Raw genomic sequence first — 22,449 nt, 5'->3', positions numbered from 1 at the left:
TGCCCCACTCCAGTGTCCTTTCTTGCTTTAAACCAGTGGTTAATTTGTGAAAAAAGTGCTGGGGCTCTCGTCAGGAGGCCACTTACACCAACCCATTTCTCCTGTTGGCGCCACCTGAAAACAGAACCAACTGCTAACCATGAAAGTGGGGATAAGATGTGCCGTAATGGCCAGAGCTGCCGACTTCAGAGTTGGTGAACCAGGTTTCAGTCTCTGTTTCGGCTCAACATCCTGTGATTCTGGGAAAATTACTTAAACCGTGCATAGCATAAATCTGTCCTTAACTGCTCATGAAAAGCACTGGTGTTGATTAAGTCCCTGTGCTGAGCTCCGGAAACCACCTGCTCAAATTAAGTATTGCTTTGAACTATACATCTCAGCAATATTTTCCTTTCTGGAAACGCCTCAAACTTCTCTGTCTGCTTACTACTGTTTTTAATGAACCAGTAGCAGGGTCCGGCATCCATCGGCTGTGCCTTCCAGCCCTGCTACGGCATACACCCCGAAGCTGAAAGTGAAGTAAAACACCGCAGTTACTCCTCGCAGTAGAGCATTTGTTTCAGAGCTGATAGGAACCCAAGATCCAGCTGCGGACCAAGCTTGTGGATGCTGGGTTTGATGAAAAGAAGTGTTACTTTTGTGTTCTCCCCTTTTTCATAGCCCCTTTTCTTTCACCCAGTTAGGTTTGATGTCTTTCAAATAGGGGGGCTGTGGTGTCGCCTTGTCAAGGTTCAGCCCAAGGAACAAAAAAGGAATTGTGTGAAAAAAGCAATATAAACATCTTCTGTTCAGTTCACAAAGAAACATGGCACAGGATAATAAACACGGCCTGGGCTGTCTTGTGAGCTGAGTACGTTAGGGTGCGCAGCTTTATTGATTTTTCAGAGCCCAGGCATCATTTTCCTCAGCTAGCCAAAAGGAAGCATCTTGCTATAAATAGAGCTTTCTTCATTTGTTATACCTAATAGCTGGTATTTTCCTGAGAAGAGCCTGTTACTGTTCATGTTTAAAGATTAAACTGTAATTATGAATGAACTGGACTCTATAAAAGTACGTGTGAATTTTCAAAAAACGATTGAGATATTGAATGTTTATTACAAAGACAAAGGAAGAGAAAGGGCGCCCAGATTAAAAATGACTGAAATGCTATAATATTTATGCAAGTAAAAAACATATCTTACAAGTAAAACTCCTAGAAGATTTACTTCAACACTTACTAGCCTTCCATTGAAAACCATATTAATGTGAAGGAGTATGTGCTCCTAAAAGTATTGTCTGAAACAAAAAGATTTGAGTAACATCTGCAAATAGATGGAAAGACAATATAGGCAAGAAAGGAAATTTAAGAGGTCAGAAAAGCAATGGGTCAGGAATGATGATGGCGACATTTGTATAGCACACTATACAAAAGACAAAAGAAGGCTTCATCGACTTATTTATCTACTCATTCATGCAGGAATGGCCTATATGGCAATTCAGCAGTGCCCGATGGACTGATTGGACAGGTCAGTGTTTTGGCAGGTTTTTGGCGGTTTCTGGGCCTGTTTTTTAGTCTGCCGGTCGGGTGTTTAGTGTTTAATTCCCTGATGTAAAAACAAGCATTAATTACAGCCAGCGGTCAAAGTGCATTAAAAAAGTAAGGGAACTGTGATGCTGTGCACATTGGGGGTGGGGCGAGTTAATGTGGCGCTGGGTCAAAGGCGAGGCTAAGAAAAACAAACTATCCTGTAACTTTTTTCGGTCTTTCATCTTCAGGTATGTACATATAAAATAATTCACAGCTTAAATGTAAAATAAATGCAAGTTAAGTTGATCATTGAGAAATGCACTATTGTACCGTATGAAACCTCTATTAGTTAATGCACTGCCGAGGTGTGTGTGTAACCAGACAGCCATGGAATTGAATCCTAGTCGAAGCAGTGGAGAATAGTTAGGGCTATCACATGACGGAACCGCTCCGTCATCAGCTGCGGTGGCGCTGTGCTGATGACGGAGCGGTTCCGTCATGGCCCGCTCGGAGCGCCTGCGCGGCGCGAATTCCGCGCCTGCGCTGAGCGTTCCATTGAGCGGGGCGGGCCATGACGGAACCGCTCCGTCATAAGCACAGCGCCACTGACGCTGGTGACGGAGCGGTTCCGTCACCAGCATGCGGCCGCCGCGCGGCCGCCCCACCCCCTTAGCACTGCGGCGGAATAGCTGCCGCAGTGAAGGGGTTAAAAAGCACCCCTCAGCTGGTAACTTCTTTCCAATATCACTCAAAAGGATACATCTGTGTTATCAGGGAGTGTCAAGTGATTCCATTAATCAAAGCCAATACAGACTTCCAAACGCCCTTTACATTTGCAGATTGACCCGTTGGGCACATTTACATTTCTTTCACGCAGCAGGCACCCGAGCTAGGAAGCTTGTTTAGCTGTCTGTACACCTTTGATTTCACAGCACAAGAGACTCCCTGCCTTACACATCAGTTGAAGCATTTCAACTCTCTGAATTAACCGTCGTTATCTTTTGACAGAAAGCAGGGCAACTGTTTTCATTAAATTAAAAAAGTATGGGCACATTTTGCACCTCCGATCCCACCCACTTCGACCACTGCTTACGCCAAACTTAAATCCATGCTGTCTTCCATACCTTGCAACACACTTATGCAGCGCGTCTTCACAAGTTAAAAACTGTCCCTTTGTAAACAAGGCCCACTTTCTAATTCACTAATGGGGGGCACTTTTATTTTGGTGTCTGGTCCTATTTTCTGTCCCTGCAGGAATCTTAAGAACTGTTATGTATTGAGACAATCTATATTTTAGGGAGCATTTGACTGCCTCCCTTGGATTTCACATCTAATAATAGAATGTTTCATGGTGATTTTGAAGCAGTAAGGAACCCTATGGGTTCAATGTTGTTTTTAAAAGGGAGTGTAACATGTCTTATATGCATCAAAACATATTAGAACATTGGAATGTTGGGAGCTCCATTGAAAACAATGGAGTGCTCTGGGCTTATAATGGCTGATATAAGCCCGGAGCTCCAACATTCCAATGTTTCTTTGTTCACAGCTCTGGCTGTGAACAAAGGCTTCAGGGAACCTGAGGGGATTCCAATCCCCTCACGCTCCCAAAAGGCTTTGTTTTTTTGTTAGGACATTCTGTCCTCTAGTGACAGAATGTTCTAATAGCCTTATAGCCCTTCGTAGATGGGCTATACCGCTATTAAAGTCCCTCTCCCTTGTTAAAGGCCCTCGCCTTCGGCTCGGGGCCTTTAACGCTGGAGGGGACCTTTAATAGCCGGTATAGCCCGCTACGGCGGGCTATAAGGCTATAGTCAAGTCTCAGAGGAGCCAAGCTCCGCACTTTGGTGCAGATGTCAGAGTAAATGATTGATTTGCCGACATCTTATACAGCAAAGTGGCACCACTACTTGGCATAAGGGCTTCATAAGAAAACAAGTACATATAACCTGACGTACCTTCCAGAAATTACCAAGATAAATACAAAGATAGACATGTTATTTTTATCAGGTCTTTGGTGCATAGCCAATGCCTTTTAACTATTGGTTATCATGGTTTCAGCCAAGCACACCAAGCTTGTTCTCACAGGACAGAGGACTACTGTCCTTGGCCTCGATTTAGTACATAAAGAGGTGGTGGAAGCTACGTACTGTATTTTTGAGATTGATAGTGTGACCTTTTCATCTTTGTTAGGGAGAGTGTGGCCTGCAGCTCATACTTGGGTAAAGTGTAGCTGCTATCTGTATGTCTAGAACCTTGCACTGGCATCCTGTGTGTTTATTGAGGGTGTGCATATGATGCTTGTAGCATGTGTGCATTAGTAAGGTTTTTTTTCTGTGAATGAGCAGGAGCACTGAAGTCAGTGGGTTCTGTTTTGGATGCCCCGGGTTTGGCACATCTCAAGATGCTAGACGACAACAACTTCCTCAGAAGCTCGAGGTGTAATACCTTCATTCCTGTTGGTGAACAGTAGATATCCAGACACTGATGGAGGATGGAGACAGGGCTACCTTTGAAATTTCAATTAGGGCTTTGTTAGTAAGGCGCTGCTGATTATTTCTTCCTGAGCATTGCCATTTGATTGATGAGAGTGGTGCTGTTTCTGTTGTATTCGGTGTGGTAGTTTCTAGGTCAGATCTGCCCTTTTTTCTACCCCTGTTTACTTCATCAGACAAGCGCAGACCACTCATACTTCATTGTGCTTGTGTTTCGGGTGCTTCAGTCTGGAGACAGTAACCATGCTTTCTTCGGTAAGAAGCATTATACTGCACAAAGTTTGTGTCTAGACACAGTCTGAAGTGGTAATTTAAAAGAAGAACCACCCCAAAGCATTTGAGAGAGTCGATCCACATCCCCTGTTAGAAGTCATGCTTAAAAGTAGGACTCTGTCCATCCCGCTTGGTTCAACTTCTAGTTTCCTCAAGACCAGGGAAGGGAGTGCTCCTTAAAGAGCTCAAAGGACTTCTGTGTAACCAGGGATAGTTTCTGTACGACAGTTAGACTACCAGAGATTAAGTGACATCTCCTGAATTCTGCATTTTCTGATGGAGAAGCTGAGGGTCTGCCTGAATGCCTAGGAGCCTGCCTGTTCAGAAGGTGAAGAAGTCCGCTATGACCTACAGAAGGAGAGACTGTCTAGGATGCGAAATTCACTACATCCCCGTTTGGCCCAAACAAGGCTTCATCTGCCATGTGACTACATTGGATGGGTCAGGCTGCAACTACCTGTTTGGCCAGATTCAGTTGCATCTGCCTTGTGGCAATATCCACTTCGTCAGGGCTGACATGATCTGTTTGTTCCATTCATATCTGCATCTGCCATGCAAAAACATCAGCCAGATTGGAGCTTCTGCTGTGCAATGGCATCAATCCAGTCAAAGCTGAATTTTCTGCGGGATGACATCGAGCTGCCGGGCCTGTATCTGCCAGAGTGATTTTGTGGTCTGGGCAAGAGCCCAGACCTATTTTGCCACCAACGCAGGACCTGGGCTACACACATTTGAACAAAAGTCAACTGTGTGCTCATTTGACTTGTTTGAGACACTAGAGACTGCACCTTTGCTACCACTGCTGGAAGTAACCAGTCAGGAAATCTCCCTAGGTTGGTTGAGCACAGAGGGACATTGGCACTTTTAGCACCACAGGGAAGGCATCACCAAGGTAAATGCTTTGTACTTTCATTTGAATTAATCACCAAGGTCAATGATTTGTACTTTAAGTGAGTACTTAGTATTGCTGTTTGATTAAATGTACTTTCTTTCGCTAAAAGTTAAGCGCTGAGCTGGACACTGAATTTATTATTTCTGTTGGTTGATTGCTGAGTTCTGAGCTAGTGCACCCTCACGCTACCTCCATGAGAAGCATGTGGCTTCTTGCCCTCACTACCATGAGTCAAGTATGGTTTGGGTTCTATTAACCTAGTTTGCATTACCATACGAGGATAGATCCCAGGACACCAGTGTCAAACCAAGTTCTCCCTGTCTGCCGTGTAGGGCCGCAAAAAGGGCCTTACCTCTACTCTTTTTTATAGTTCGTTTTGTATTAAGAGGAATCAGCGTGTTAGCCAGGTAAGTTGTTGTAATGTGCAATATTTGATCTGGAGTCAGTTTAGTGTGTGAATTTACTATTAAAGATAATCCTGATGTTGCATATAAGCAACCAGTCTTGCATTCAAAATATATCGTAGCTCTATTATTAATAAATGGACACCCATGACGATTGAGTTACATACATTTATATTATACTTTACTAATGCATGTGTTACTTTCCTCTAGTATGTTTATCTGTGCCGTTAGTAGTCTAACCAAGCCAGAATATGTACCAATTAAAGTTTTCCATTGGAAGAAAATCCAAGTAACTAGTTGAGGATGGGATTTGCAGTCAATGATGCATATTCAAATCAAAGAGACTAAATTTGGGCTGTTGTTTGAAAAGTAAGCTATTAGATGTATTTCTTCAACCACTCAGATCCGGAAGTAAATGCAATATGTGCTCCTCTGTGTGTCTTTTTACTGAATTGAAAAAGGAAATACTGCCATGCGCATTTTAATGGGTGGCACATAAAAGCAAATGTTCTGCCTCTACACAGGTGCATGAAGAAAATGTTTGTTTTGTCTCTTAAACCTCTGAATTCATACAGCTTTTATAGGTAGACTTTCACTCGAATATGAGGGCATCTTCTCAAGCCCCAGCGATAATTATCGCTGAGTGCTCTTAGCGCACTTTTATTTATCGCCGGCTACTGCTGAAATATATCGCCAAGCGAGCGCTGTATTATCAACGCCTAGCGCTATGGCGATAAGTATTCCGGTGATAAGCTTGATGATAGGCCCTGTGGCCTTAGCCCCACAATCCACCTCCCATGTTAGGTATGCCTTTTCTTGAGTTAAGGCAGAGTTAGTGCGATTTAAATTATCGATATGCCTCGTTAATATCGTGAAGCTGCCTTTGCGATATTTTCTCATGTTGTTTTTACAACCACGCCTACTTTGCATCTCATTATCGATGCGAGGCGTGTGAAAAACGGGAGCTAAGTCAAGGAAACACGCCTTAGTGTGTCCTTGTAAATAATACAATATGATTATCGCCGCTTTGCGCCCGAAATACGGACGCTAAAGTGGCGATAATTGTATCGCCGGCCCTTGGTAATATGCACCTTTGGTGTTTAACAAAAGACTATGAAGAAGTTCTCCCCTCCCCAATTAATACTCTTGTTCCAGGCTTTCTAGAATTTGATGGAGCGATGTGTCCTGAAGTCTGCCACAAGACTGTCTTAGTCTTAGATGGTTACAGAGCTATATTTTTTTGCCAAGTTAGTTGTAGAAAAGAGCTGCTTGAGTTTGATAGTACTGATGGCATTGGCTACAGTGTTTATGTCTTGCAAAATGTGGGCCTTTTTTTTATTCACTCAAAATTTGGTATCTGAATGATGACGTCTAACTCGAGGTGACACTGCTAGGGTAAGATATCTTTGATAAGCGAGGCATGCTTAAGTCTGGTTGGTTTGATAGAGAGAAAGTCATTGATAACAATGCTTTTTTTGATTAGTTAATTATTTGACAGTGGTGAAAACAGGAAAGATATCCTGCATAACTGTTCTGGGATTGATGTAGTCAGTGGTGACAAACAGCAAAGACACCGCTGCCATACAGCATACAAGGCAAAGACATTCACTGATAATAGAAAACTAAGGGCATTGTTTGATGCTGTAGATGCATTTGAATTGCTAATGGTAACCATTGAGGGGACTGTTTTTGGAATAGTTTGTTGATGTTAAAAAGTTCCTTCTGTTTTTTAAATTATGGATTAAAGAAGCCTCATATCCAATAACAGTGGCAACGTTATTAGGGTGAAAGGGACAGTGCTTAATTTGTGACAGTAGATTCCAGTGCTCAGCACCAGCACTTATTCACCAACAACGGTACTTTTCATGAGCACCAGTGAAGGACACATTCATTTATGGTAGGCGCAGGTAGATTAAGTGATTTGCCCAGAACCACTGGATGTTCAGTCGATGCCTAGACTCAACCCTGATTCCCTAGCTCCGAAGTTGGCTACTCTGGCCATATCCTCTCCCATCTTTCATGGTTAGTAGTTGGTTCTATTTTAAGGGGCACTAACAGGAGAAATGTGCTGGTGCAAGCTGCCTCCTGATGAGAGCACCAGCATTTATTTTTTAACAAATTAACCACATAATTGGAAGTACCCCTAGCATGTTTAGGACATTCTTTTTTCTGTTAAACTTCATGTTTTTGTAGGTCATGTGCACCAAAATAAAACTTAATGATTTGTAATTCAAATCTTTCGGTGTTCTATTCATGGCATGGCTGTCAGTATTGTACTGTAGTGACTTCAACTAGCACGTCTTAATCTTTCTGTGACAAATTGACTCATGACAGATATGGTCATGGGTGCAGCCAGGGGGCGCTAGAGTAATTTCAGTAAAAAGACACTGTATCTTTCGTACTATAATGCAATTAATTTGCTTGCACTTTGAAACCAGTTTCACTCATGAGATACATGTTTCTTCTCGGTTAAGAGCTGCAGATGCAGGATTCTTCTCCTGCCAACTCACTGCGCAATGACCTTTTAGAGTCTGAGCTTGTTACAGTGCATTGAAGTTTTTGCTGCTCGACTTTGAAATAATGTGATAGAGTGTGTCTAATAGGGAAGCGGCCAAGGTTAAGAAGGGTATGGGGCATATGTTAGGAGTTAGTATTATTGTTAGACCTGGCACCTTGGCGTGAGTCTCCCTTCCACTTTTTGCTGATGTGGCTCAGATGTTTTGCTGGTGTTCGATGCTCAGGGCACTGCCACACGGTCGATCCGTGCCACAGTGCAAGTGCTCCCAATGTAAGATGTATGTGTAATTGATTTCCACGATTGGATTATTTGGTTTACTGTCAGTCCCCAGTAACGTGCACGAGGCGTGCCGGGGCTTGTAGATACAAATGCCGCTAGTGGGCCTGCAGCGCTGGTTGCGCCACCCACAGAAGCGGCCTCGTAAGATATGTCTCGGGTCCGCCATTGCTGACCCTGCGTACAGTCCCGTACTGTTACGCTGACTGTGCAAGTGCCCACACTTGCCCGTCCCAGAACCTTCCCTCACCTTCATATCAGTCACCCCTATCGTAGGCCTACGGGCAGGGTGCATTGTAAGCGTAAGGTAGGACAAGCCTAGAGCGTGGCATGTCCTAGTAGTCAATTACCGCCCTTTCTCGTTCTTCACTATTGAAGGGCTACCTGTTCTCTTAGGCCAGATGAGCTGTCAGAGCTATTACACGCTATAGTCCCGGCAGGCTCAGGAAACACGGTAGCAGGTCGAGTTTAGTATGCCTGAACTCAGAATAATAAAATACTTCCTTTAGTAAGGTTTATTTTAATATCCTGTGTTTGCAGATGCTACTTTTAGAAAGTTAGCCTTTGCTCGCCTAACTGTTCAGCCCGCCTCTGCCAGGATGTGTATCCGCTGTGGAGTTAGTCTTATTTAGTGTTTGGCGGATGGATACTTATATTGTCAAAGAGACAAGAAGCAGGCCCTATGATGAAGCATGACACCCATTGCGGTGTGTGAGGGCCCTGTTCCAAAAGGAGCAGACTCCTGTTCTATCCTTAGGATATACATACCGACCTATCTTTATATTCTCTCTCTTTATCCTAAAGGAACTGCATACTTTATTGATATTACAGCTATTTGGTCCACCATAGTACAAGCACATTCCATTCCATGGCACTTATAATAAGGGGATGGTGTATTCACCAAGGTTTGATGAAGTGTTCCGTCCTTCAAATTCTAAGTAAGGCCCGTAGTCTTCAAATCCACAATACGAACCTTGTTCGCATCTGATCTCGAGCTAAGCGACACACCATTTGGAAGCAGGGATTTACATTCTTAGGCTTCCCAACTTTCTCCTCAGCTGCCCTGCAGAAGGCAATTTTGTATCACGCTGATCAGTGCTAGAAAAGACAGGTTGAATTATCCACAGACATTTCACTGATGGGCTGCCTGCCAAGCCAGGCAGTGTTGGATGGCCGTGACATGGAATAACTGTCTGCGCCTGCGGAAGTGGGAAAATAAAATGCATTAGATTGCGGTGCTCTCCTTTGAGCACAGTAATACCCACCCTCCATTCCCAGTTGGGCTTACAATATATTTAGTTTGATTTTGATATGCCGCTTTTCCGACAGCAGCATCTTTAGCTCAGTTTCTGCATGCCAGGTTGGCTGTACTGAGATAATTCAAAGTCAATTCAAAATTGTAATGACTAAATTAGGAATGTAGGTATTTTCTCAGCTAAAATGAGTGTGAAAACAGCTGACTAAATGCGTAGTGAATTGTTATTGGAGGCAGAATCAAAACACAAATCTGTGGTCATTGTTAACTTCAAACATACACATTGCACAGACCTGTTAAAGCTTGTGAACCATCACCATGATTTTCAAGTATTATGTAGAGATTGGCTGGGTTGCCCAAGTATCCCTTCAACTACATGTTTACAATCTAGTTGCAGTTGTAGACTTAACAATCCAAACAGGTCACTCTTGGATGGTCCTTGCTGTGATGTAGAAAGGCAAGCTATGCCCTTCAAGTGCATATAGCTTACTAACGTTGTCCTCAAGTTCCCCCAAAGTGCTTGTCAGAAGTGTGTAAAACATGATTGGGAAAAAGAACATGTCAATGAAAAATAGGTCAAACAAGATGGACAAGGAAGATTGATGCCATGGAGATGAACACCAACATGACTTGTGACCATTATCAGGTCATCGAGGAAAAAAGGATGTGGAACAAAATCAAGACCCAAATAAAAAAAGAGGTTACTGCCATTAGGTCTGTCACTGGCACAATCTGTGACTACAGAACCCATTCTGTGTCCTTCTCTGGCTTCAAAGCCAACTTCCAAATCTGATTAAAATTCACACTGGTTTCTTCATCCTTATCGCTGGTCAAGACGCCCTTGCCGCTGAAGGACTCGTTCCTGATTCACTTATCCTCCTCTGAGCGGAACTCATCTCCTTCTCGACGAGGTTGCATGCCAAATTCACACCAATGCACCAGGTTCATTAAATACTCAAAACCAGGCATTGCCTCTAGCATGGAGCTGCCCTCCAGTGCTCCACAAACAATTCTTGTTAATTAAGTAACCACACTGCGGATGCTCCTGAAATGAAACACCACACAGAAATGTACAAACAATGTGATTTCCCTCAATTCGTGTGACACACTCCCTCATTCAAAAGGAACCCATTAAATCATAGTTCCATAAATAATGATAATGGTCCTATAAATACAAAGCACATCTAAATAACTGAATCTCTCACACCATGCAAAAAGAATCATGATTGCAGGTATGCCTACACCACACTCAGGCCCCACCCATGGGGAAGACATTAGGGCGAGTCAGATGTCAAAAAACACTTACCTAGTTTCATTGTTCCATCCTCTTAAACTGGTGTGCGATCGAGAGCGTTTCTGTATAATCACACACTATTTGCACAGGGATGACAATCAAATCATTCAAAATCCCCACAGTTCTTTACGAGATATTTAATTGTATCATTGTAAAAATCAAGCCCCCACAGAAGCGTCCTCTACCCATCTAGTCGCTGCCTGCGTCTGCGAGGTAATGGGAGAGAATTCAATATTCAGCATCCTTGATTCATAAAAGTGGCTATTACATCCATATATGTCTCACATGTCTTTTTTCCAATGTCCTCTCTTATAGTAAAAATGTCAAAGTCCCATTGGCGGCCCTATCCCTAGACGCTGAAAAAGCTTTTGATCGTATTAATTGGCAATACATGTTTCAAACCCTTACTTGGTTTGGCTTCGGTCCAAAGTTTATAGCATTGGTTAAACTCCTTTATTCTTCCCCTCTTTTGGAAGAAACAAATATGGGGTAGGCTCAGTAGCATAACGAAAAATTATGCACCCCTCCCTGCAGAATGTAATGAGGAGCCCGAATCTCCCATATATCACCGATATTTCTTGACCTTGGGCTCAAGTAGGGATGGGGGGTCCTTCAGTCCTGGGGACCCCCTTTGCCACAAGGGCTGCAGGGGCCTGCGTTACAGCCCCGGGTAGGCTAGGGCCGCTCAAACAAATTCATCACTTAATCCTGTGAAAGCTACGCGAATGTTAACACACATCCCAATCACACAACCATCCGGCCATTATTAATAACCTCACCTAATTATTGTAATTGCAAGTTATTGCAAGATGCCCTCCAGACAGAGCGTCCATCACGGTACCCAGAGGGTTAAGTCTTTTACAGCGTTTCGCACTTCAGCGCCTACGTCGCGGCCCGTCCATGGGGCTTTGGCTGACAATAACCGGTGACCTCCTTTTTAAAAGTGTTTCCTGATTGTTTTGCTCATACGAGGCTCATTAATTAAACAGAGACGCTCCACTCTCTCAGTTCCACCGTCTTTTCAGGACAGTTGAGCGTGGCACGAAATGCTGAATTGTAAATTGCGCTCCTCCGGTGTGGAGCCGGAGGAAGACGCGGTGTGTAACAGTGTCGAAAATGTAATCAGGAATGCTTCATGGGGCAGCGAAATCATTGCTGGCTAAAATGTTTTAATAGGAAAGCGAAGCTGTAATTGCCGGGGAAGGTCACGATTGCAAGCGCGCTGTGGCTTGACATCATGTATGAAACTAAATGGACAGAAATGTGTCTGGGCCGCCATTAAACCTAGCAGCTAATATGTTTCACTTTCAGTCGTCTCGCAGTGCAGTGCCCGTGTAGCGGGAGATTGAAAAGAATAGATTTCGAGCCCTTTCGGTAATGAAAGCGAAATTTCTCGAGCCTAAGGGTCGCTGTAGCCACAATCTACGGATCCCTCGTGAGTCCAAAGCAAGACTGCCCATGGGGCGGGTTGTAGGTAATCACCGTCACCATATGACGCAAGCTTTTATTAATAACGACTCTAGCACACGCCACAAGGTGGAATAGGCCTAGACAACCAAATTATAAGAGCTAGCGCTGCCCAATTGTGTGATAATATTTTATTGACCTTGAGAGGATGATAGTGTGCTTTGACCCGGCGAGACATGCTGGCTGCTGAGCGGGCAATCAGCTCACTTTATTATTTTAGCAAATTAATATTCACCTAATGGATTTGGCATTAGACAAGTGGAGTTAGTGAAACGTATGGACAGCAGCCGTGAAGGATTCCGCACTCTGCCTAGCAAGGCATCCATTTTGACTAGGGGTAACTGCTGACTGTAAGGTTGCTGCTTATCTTTCCTATAGTCCCTTTTCTCTGGCCATGTAATTGGAAATGAACACTGTGCATGCGCTCAAACTGAAACTAGGAGGGGCTTATTTATGAGCCCCTTGCAGCGCTTTTACTCTGCCAGTTTGTCACTTTGTTGACGCACTGTCAGCGTAAATAATGCGCCACGTTGCGCCATATCTACAAAGTGACACATCTAGGCAGATGTGTCACTTTGTAAACCCCAGCGCTGCATTATACCTTTGTTCAGGTATAATGTATGCAGGGTGGGCGTTCCCCCACAAGAAAACCTCGTAGAAGTGGCTTGTGAAATCTGATCAGATTTCACATCGCCACTTCTAGGACGCCACTGCGTAAAAACCTTGCGACTGCCTCACAGCAGGCATAAGGGTGATGCAGGCCCTTTTACATAGTACACATTGTTTCCAGGCACACCCCAGCAATGCGTCACTTTTGCGCCTACCTCTATTTCAGGATTTCTGACATAGATCGCCATACAGTAAATACGGCGCATTCCAAGGTGTCGCAAGGAGGGCGCACTGAAACGTGTAGCATCGCTATTTTCCCCCAGCATTGCAGCACTTTTCATAAATGATGCCCAGAGTTTCTCTGTAGGATACCAAGATGGTAGGTTTGGTCAAATACAGCACTCACTCTTGTGGTGATTTTTTGGGCCCACTTCAGAGCTGGACACCCTGGGCATGCATGCGTAACAGAATTTATTTAAAAGAGAAAAAAATAGAAAAAGGGATTTCTTTGCATAGCTCTGAATAAAAGAGTTTTATTCTGTTACTACAAAGTAACCATATCTCTCCAGTTTTGATGGGTATACAACAATAATGTAATGTTTTGTATGATTTTATTAACAGCCTTGAAAAAGTCGCGAAAAATATATGGCAACGAAACACGTGTCGGCTGTTCCTGTGCCAATGTTGTAACTTAAGAACATCTATTACGAAGATTGATTGCTGAACAGAATCCATTTCATGAGTTTTGCATTAAAATAATTTTCCTGGTTGGGCTCAATCAGCTGTCTACTTGGTTGTTGCTGTGCTCTGTCTATATTTCTTAGTTGTTGATATGTTCGGAGAAATCCGATTGTATTAGGTGATACGGTGGGTGGCACAGTATCAGACATAGAGCACGCTTGAAAAAGAAGTATTAACAGACGTTATTGCAAACAAAGCAGAGGTGCTGGTTGTTTTTCTTTTTTTTCCACTGCCACCATTGCATTGTTTATTTAACAGAAATAAACTAGGCCTATACCCCAGATATCAGCTGAACTCCTATAAATACAGAAAAGACCTAAAAATCTATCTCCTTAAAAACAACCTTAACACATCAGTGATTGGTTGGTGTAATTCCTCCTCCCTTCATGGCCCAGGACCGGGCCTCCCTCCCCATTAGATCCTTTTCAAGCCTTGTTATTTCTGACAATGCTTCCAAGACAACTATCTCAATTGTCCCTCTCTCCTGGAGCTCTTGGAAATAACTGAGTCTTAGGCCATATCCACCACACCCTGAGTAGGCGAGGCTGCACGACATGTGTTAGCGCTATTCAGTGCTCATTAGAAATAATATATACATAAATGAAAAAAGAACCATAGATAGCTAATGTGTATCCCTCATATTGATATGGACTTTAAGATTGTGAATATTCTTTCTCAATATAAGTGAGGTCTTCTTTTGGTGATGTCTAGATTTGATTCCTGTTATTGATTGTACACGAGCCATATCGCTGGGTACAAACTTTGCTGGACCAGATAGTAACATCATCCAATTAAAGGTAGATACAACAACCGCTTCTGTTCTTAAGATCTTAACAGATGCTTGGGGATTGTTCCAAAGAGGCAAAAAAAAAATTCCTTTCATCGTCGAATGAGAAAGAGAGTGCGGCATGAAAGGCACTCATTGTATACTCTGTCAAATATACAAGCAAAGCCTTTGATCAAAACAAAACAATGCCTTTGCTTTTGTGTTTTCTCCAGAATAGCAATCAAATCGCGAAGGTGGGGTAGTAGAAATTACACAGTTTCATTAAATGTAGACAAATGTAGGAAAAGCATGGCGAGATTTTCTAATACAAGAAGACAAGGATTCAACAAAGCTCTTTTCAAAGCTATATTTGGACTGAGACAAAGACATGGGCAATTCTTTGGGGGGAACAACCGTGCTGCAAGTTTACATCTGAGAGGCTTGCGCTCCAGTCTACACTTACCCTATGCGCCTAGATATATCTGCTGATATAACACACCACTGTGCTTTGGTGACGGCTTCCCTTCAATTCCTCTCAGATCTAAACAGCTTTAGGTTCTGTTTGTCCTCTGCCTGCTTTGGGATATTGACTTGAATATGCTGTATTCAGAAATAATGCAACATGAAAATTGCTTCAACCACTCTTACTTGAATGAAAAAACGTTTTCAGGTTAGAAAAATATTTATTACATCCCAACCAGGCATGCTTATTCAAAGCCAATTAATTTTAAATTTTATATATATATTTTAATATCAATAGACAGAAATAAGGACTGTACATTCAATTTATATACAAATGGTTTAATACACATAAAAACAAACAATGTGAAAATGATATTTAAACATCCAACATCCTACAAAGAAAATAATACATAACAGGAAGCAAATATCACATACATATAGAATCAATGAATGAAAAAATCGAAAGAATGGGGAATAGAGAACAACTGAATGACTCAAAATTAATAATATCTGAACTGGCCAAGCCTAATGTTGTTTATTAATAATGCTCTATTCCACCAAAGCTGCCGACGCGTTTCGAGACCAGGACAAGTGTCCTTGGGCTCTCATCAGGGCTTTTATTCTTTGTGTCAGGCTCTTTTTATAGGCAGGAGAAGGCTTGTGGGACTTGTAGTCAGGGAAAAAGGGGGACCAAGGGAATCAATCGTTTTCAATGGGCAGACAATTCAATCTTATATGTGCCACCAAACGGCGAGATGGCTTGTAAAATATGACCATCCGTGTATTTTCCTTGTGCAGGCTTCGGTATTCTTAAATTGAAAATGGTCCAAACACTTGTGTTCCTTCTCCAAAAGCGCTTCTGCAGCAACCAGGTTCCTCAAGATATGATTCAAAAATAGTATATTCAGAAATAATGGCAGTAATAATGTAATGGACAGAAGTAAATTATAGCGGTAGAAATCAGGGTTTCTGCTTCCAGTGCGAGCTCTGGCTTGAATAATTGCATTGTGCACAGAGCGCTGGGGCCTTTCCTGGGCGGTGAATCAAAAAGAAGAGGATGGTTGCAAGAGACTGCTACTATGCAGGTGCACAAGAAGTTCCTGATCGAAGGTTATTTGAATATAAAAAAGTAGGACGTGGTTCACACAAGTGGTTTTTCCCGTCCGTGGGAAATAAGATTTTTAAAAAGGATAATTATTGCACAGACCATTTCCCAAATAACATTTTTGCTACTGTGTGTTAATTCATTTTGCCTATGCGGTTTGAGAGCAATGGGCATATACCAATTTCGTTTGAGGAGGCGAGGCCAGAAGAATATAATATGCTGTTGAAAAGCCATGGCTTTTCGTTGTTGAAGCGTTTGGTACTAGTTGGGGAACTTTGTGAGTTTTGCCTCGAGTCATCCTTGAAAGAAAATCCCATATTGAAGCTACATCTTGGGCTACAACAATATGGAAGCTGAGAGTAAAGCTCTTTTATTGAACATAATGCATTAGAAATTAAGCTTCACCTTCAAAGAACAATGATATGAGAAGGAGTCAGGAGATGACATTTATTTGGTGAATTTAAAAGGCATTCACAACATAACATTGCATAGTAGACATATTTTTGTCATTGTATCAATATTTTACTTTTAATTTAATAAAGCAGAGCTAGGCTCAGATTTGTGCGTAATGAAGAATAAAACTGAGAGTTATCAAAATGTTGTCATGGCAGCAAGGTAAAATAAGTGCATGGGTGATTAGTGAATAACATTGGACGTGATTTAGAGTTTAGCGGACTGGTTACTCCGTCACAAACCTGACAGATATCCCATCCGCCGTATTATTGAATATAATTAAGGCTCCCGGTTTTCCGTTTTTACAGATTTTTACAGATAAATACAGACAGAAAACATTTTTTTTTCTGTCTGCATTTATCTTTAAAAGTGGAAATACAGAAAATTGTGCTTCTTTTAAGTGACTCTCCTTGCTTTCTTTCAGCCAGCAGCTGAGCAGATGGACAGCATGGGAAATTAAAAAACAGGATAAAATGTCTTTAAATAATGAAATATGTTAACATATATTCATGGTATAGTGCTAATATCTAACCAGTGTATGCATTGTGTAATATTTGACAGCTTAAATAGCAAAAACACGACAGTCATCAAAGTATGAGTGCACGTTTGTCAGTTAAATAGATATGGAAATGTACAGTTTTACAACTTTATTTATATGCAAACACAAAAAAATATGGATAAATACAGATAAAATAGCCAAAAAATAAATATGGATAAATACAGACGGAAATGGCCCCAAAATAAATACCATAAAACCAGGAGCCCTAAATATAATGTACTTGCAGTTTGACGTACAGGATATCCGTCACGTTTGTGGCAGAGCAAGCCTTCTGCTGAAACCCAAGTGGGGCCCACTGTGTCATTGTGGAAGGAAAAGATATTCCAACACTCTGTGATTCCTAAACAAAAAAGGTATAAACCAGAAGGTAAAATATCCCTTTGTTAGCAAAGTAAATACATCAAAAAATACACATTTTCTGTCACTTACAAGCTATGTGTCATGAAGCATTGTGAAGCATCTGCAATTTAACTTATATGCTACTCGATGCTCCATCATCAAAGCCTGATGAGAATAGAAATGTAATAATGAAACAATCCACAAAATGCCATGACCCTTATGAACAGCCTATCCATGCAACAGCAAGCCAGGAAAAACACAGGAATATCAAGGAATAAAGGTGGCTGACACAAACACCATTCTGTGTGTGTTTCTTATAACACTATTTGGGGAATTGAACCTAGAGGTCGTCTAGATAGCTAAAACTGTCTCCACTCAGACCTCAATATGCATCTCATTACTACTGGCCTCCTGTGCCGTGCCGTAGTCAGGACCTGGCATTAGAATGGTGCATGGAAGGTGCAGTATGCAAGCTATGTGCCTTGTCATAGTCCAGTGTAAAGACAAGGTCCTCCCTGCGAAAGGGTGACAGTTCCTTTAGGCAGGGAAAAATGTAAAGTGTACAGACCTGGGGCAACTGATACGTGGTCATAATTGACATAATGAGACTTGCGTAAACATATGAGGACAACAACCTTGAAATGAGAAACTGATACAAAGAGCTATTCAAAGCGTTCATAAAATACAAATGGAACCAAAAATGTGTGGCAAATAATTTCGCATTTACACACCAACCATACCCACATTCACACTGACATCTTACACACTGTTAAAATAAGGACAGACAAGAACATAAACAAAAATGTTTTAAAAAACACTAATATTTCATGCATTACCGCTCCTTAATGCATGAAATATTCGTGTTTTTAAAAAAACTTTTTTGCTGGAAAGAGAAATGATAGAAGTGTGTGAATATGTTCACAAACGTTTTAAGGCTAAACATGCCTTTGAATACTTTGGGCGTGCACAAACTTCCAAGGTCAACCACACCTTGAAGCGCCCTCACGTCCAACCTTTTAGTGGGATTTATGCCATTAAAAAATGATAAGGGGAAGGCTTTGCTTGATCCTAAGGGGACCTCAAATAACGGTTCACCCTTTGACACTATACATTTTAATTGTAGAAGACTGGTTGTTGAGGTTAATAGGTCATCTTCGCACTTGTAGTGAAAATCTACACACCTGTAAAGGGACTTATTTATGTGTGTTGAGTTTTATATAGCGTGAACTAGACCCAAAGGTATCAGAGCGCTTTACATGAGCACCAGTTATGAAACAGATGGACAAAAAGATTTTTGTTAGGCACGGGGAGATTACGTGATTTGCCCAGAATCACAGAATGTTGAGCGTCCCTGCCAAGACTCGAACCCGGTTCCCCATCTCCAAGGTCAACCACCCTAGCCGTTTGGCCACATTCTCGCCCTAATGCCTGTCAGGAATCCCTCTGTGAATTCCTGGCAGGCTGAGCTGACTTAAATGTAATCGTAAATGTACGTTTGTGGATGAATTTACTTTTGTGAGTAGGCCCTTCATTTTCCATCCTGCACTGTCCATCAAGATATCTGTTTCTGAAGGAGAGTTACTATGGACTTGGCTGAATTGCGCCAATGGCAAACTAGATGGCAAACTGTTTTGCCTTCATCTGCTGTGTCAAACCTCTTACATATGCGTGTATCGTCCTCAAACAAGCTCTCCTCCACTATCATCTTATTGCTGCAACTTCTGTAAGGTGGGTCTGCAAGTGACCTGCTCCAATTCTGTAAAGTCTTCCGAGAATCTGGCAATCTTTATTTCATGGTGGCTAGCTTTTGCCTTCTGATTATGGTACACTTCGCCAAAAGGTGTAGTGAAGTCATGTTAGTTAAATTAAGTTTTTACATTGATGCCTACTTTGGACTAGGACAACAAGTAGTTCCCACTTATGGCAAATTAATATCTTTTGTTTTTGCTTAAACGTTTCCCCTTGTATTTCAAAAACATCTGATAACGTTTAATCCACTGGCATATTCAGGTCAGATGGAAAGCATTTAATATATATGACTGAATTTTGCCCATTTTTTCACATTGGAATGCTTCCTATCTCCCTTAAAGTAATGGTTTTAGATGGGTTAAATTAAATGTAGCCACAAGAACATTCCTATACAACTACCCTGCCTGCCCCATCCCAAAGTAACCACATAAAACATAAACATGAGGAACTTGTTTGTATACAAATCCTATTGTACATGATGCCAGAGAATGGCCACCTACTGGCAAAGACTTAAGGAAAAACTGATTAACTTCACCCATTGAGAGAGCTTGTACTTTCAAAAACATATCAGCAGATGCATAAAAAGAAGTGCAACGTCCGCTGCCCACCACACACACGCACACATACAAAGACATGCAAACATACTCACATCACACACACACAAATACACACACATCACAGACACAGACACACACACTAAGACATAAGAAGATAGAGGAAAAGTATTTGTAGCATTCTACACCCGGCAGACTGGGTGTCTTTTGAATGACTCGATGTCATTATCTATGATGAAGAGCGTTCTAAAAGCAGAGGAAGGATATTTTAGTTAGATGAACAACCTGTGATTGCTCTCTTAAGTTGTGCACTAGGTTAAAATTGCGGGCTAATGCTCACTGACAAGAAGCATTCTAATCTGGTTTGCCTCCTTTAGTTGTTAATCTGTTAAATTCGTTTTGAGAGGTATGGCGCTTTTTCTACAATAGAAAAGCAGGCTGAGGTCTACTCTGGTAGACTTAAGGTTCATAAAATGTATAATCAATAAATACATGTAACGAACAGTAGGTCCTGGATACTAGACACACAAGGGCAGATTTACAATAACTGGCGCATCCCTGCATATCAGCAGGGATGCGGCAGTTATTGTGCGTCAGGGCTCCGCCAATATGGATGTGCCGCATTTACAATGTGGCGCACCCTGAGGCAAAACCAGACAGATTCGTGACGCATCTGTGCCGTAACGGCGTTGCATTGCTGCAGTTGAGTCGCAAGCACGACGCAGCTCCAGCAAGGCTCCGGGGTGCTCTATCTTTAGAACACTGCGTCAATCCTGACGCCTGCTTCAAGCAGGCGCAGGGTTTTGACGCAGCATGGGTTTAAAAGTGACTGAGTGAAATCTTGTAGATTTTACTCAGCCACTTTTAGGAGGCGTTCCTGCGCCGGAACGCCCCCCCCCGCGTCGGAACGCCTACTTCTGGCGCAGGACTTTACAACGTGATGCATCTCCCAGAAGCGTAACGTTGTAAATACCCCAAAGCATTGCGCTGCTTTTGCGCCGCCTCTGCGTCACAAAAGTGACGCAACGGCGGCGTAAAAGAGGCACAAGGGGCTTGTAAATCTGCCCCCTACTACCAATGTCACTAATGTATCCCTATTATCAAAAAACAATGGCCCAACCCGTGATTGCTTGCTGGCTCAATAAATCATATGCTCACAGTTGATCACTTGTAAGGTTAAATGAGGATTAAGGTTATTTACCTCTAGTATGATTAAATCATAAACTATTCATTCCATTGAAAAAGCAACCACCTATCACAACTCATTTATTTACAAAACGGAGTTTTAATAGAGTACTCCAAACACAGCGAGACATTTATTTATATACATTTGTACAGTATTCACAGCGAACGGTAAAGGAAAGAGCAACGTGCTTCTACAAAGGTGCCAGAAAAAGAAGAAAGTAGTGGTTTAAAGAAGTTCGAGTCTGGCCAGTCTGTGTCAACAAACAAACTACTCGCGTGTTACCTGGCAATTGACATTTCGGACAACGCCCACTTATGTGAACGACGCTACGTGCGTTTCGAGCCTGGCGAGTCGATGTCAACAAACAAACTACTCGCGCGCGCATTTGACAATTGACATTTGGGACAACGCCCACTCTTGTGAATGATTCCCATTGAGGGTGATACTGAAGACGTATAAAGCACCGTCAGATGCCAGGACGAAGATTCTTTCTTCTTTACCTCACGGGGATATCCATACACGAATATTTGAAGTAACAGACGAGTCCCTGTATGAGAACAGTATTAATACCCTTGTCATCATCATCTGAGTTTTTGTGTTGACGGTCTACGACCAATAAATTGGAGTGGGATTGTGGCCATTCCCTTCACGTTCTTCGAGAAATAGGAGGATTGTGAACTTCCCATAAAAGCCAATTGGGCATACAGCGTTTTAGCTACGGTACGAAGGCTTTGCCTTACACGTCCTGAGGAAGACCCGCAGGTCGAGGTTCCCAGTTACCCTTGTACCCCAAGACGGGTCGAAACGTCGATGCCCCCTTTTCCCCTAACCAGGACCACTACTCTTTTGAACATTATACATGCCAGTCAAGACTGTATGATTGCTAAAATTGGAATAATATCAATAGTGGCCTGATTACATAACACGCTGGATGATTCCCAGCTTTTGCTTTAATTTAACCAAATCTTATGTCACTTTTCTGTTGAGGCTTACACCCCCTTTTTCTTTAAACCACTACTTTCTTCTTTTTCTGGCACCTTTGTAGAAGCACGTTGCTCTTTCCTTTACTGTTCGCTGTGAATACTGTACAAATGTATATAAATAAATGTCTCGCTGTGTTTGGAGTACTCTATTAAAACTCCGTTTTGTAAATAAATGAGTTGTGATAGGTGGTTGCTTTTTCAATGGAATGAATAGTTTATGATTTAATCATACTAGAGGTAAATAACCTTAATCCTCATTTAACCTTACAAGTGATCAACTGTGAGCATATGATTTATTGAGCCAGCAAGCAATCACGGGTTGGGCCATTGTTTTTTGATAATACTGATTACCCAGGTCCAACAACCGTTTTGGGTTACCCCATTTTCTATAATGGTTACTAATGTATCCCTGTCACAGAAACTTTAAATGTAACTTATTCTTTGTAATAAGAGATGTAGCTATGGTACTCAAACTAAGTTCAAGTTCAAGTTCAGGCATTTGTATAGCGCACTACTCACCCAGAGGGTCTCAAGGCGCTTGGGAAAGGGGTTCATTATTTGTCGA

The 22,449-nt window shown here is 42.1% G+C and overlaps 1 protein-coding gene and 1 pseudogene across 1 annotated transcript in view; both read left to right on the top strand.

Moving 5' to 3' along the window:
* LOC147665952 (adhesion G protein-coupled receptor L3-like) overlaps positions 1-22,449 on the top strand; it is a 477,982-nt gene that overhangs the window by 82,915 nt on the left and 372,618 nt on the right. The window lies entirely within an intron of this gene.
* Positions 9,936-10,410, top strand: LOC147665954 (large ribosomal subunit protein eL14 pseudogene; annotated as a pseudogene).

Source organism: Lissotriton vulgaris, unplaced genomic scaffold, assembly GCF_964263255.1.
Source record: "Lissotriton vulgaris unplaced genomic scaffold, aLisVul1.2 SCAFFOLD_1371, whole genome shotgun sequence".
Lineage (NCBI taxonomy): Eukaryota > Metazoa > Chordata > Amphibia > Caudata > Salamandridae > Lissotriton > Lissotriton vulgaris.
The sequence above is the reverse complement of the archived record's forward strand: the minus strand, read 5'-3'. Positions and strand labels throughout refer to the sequence as shown.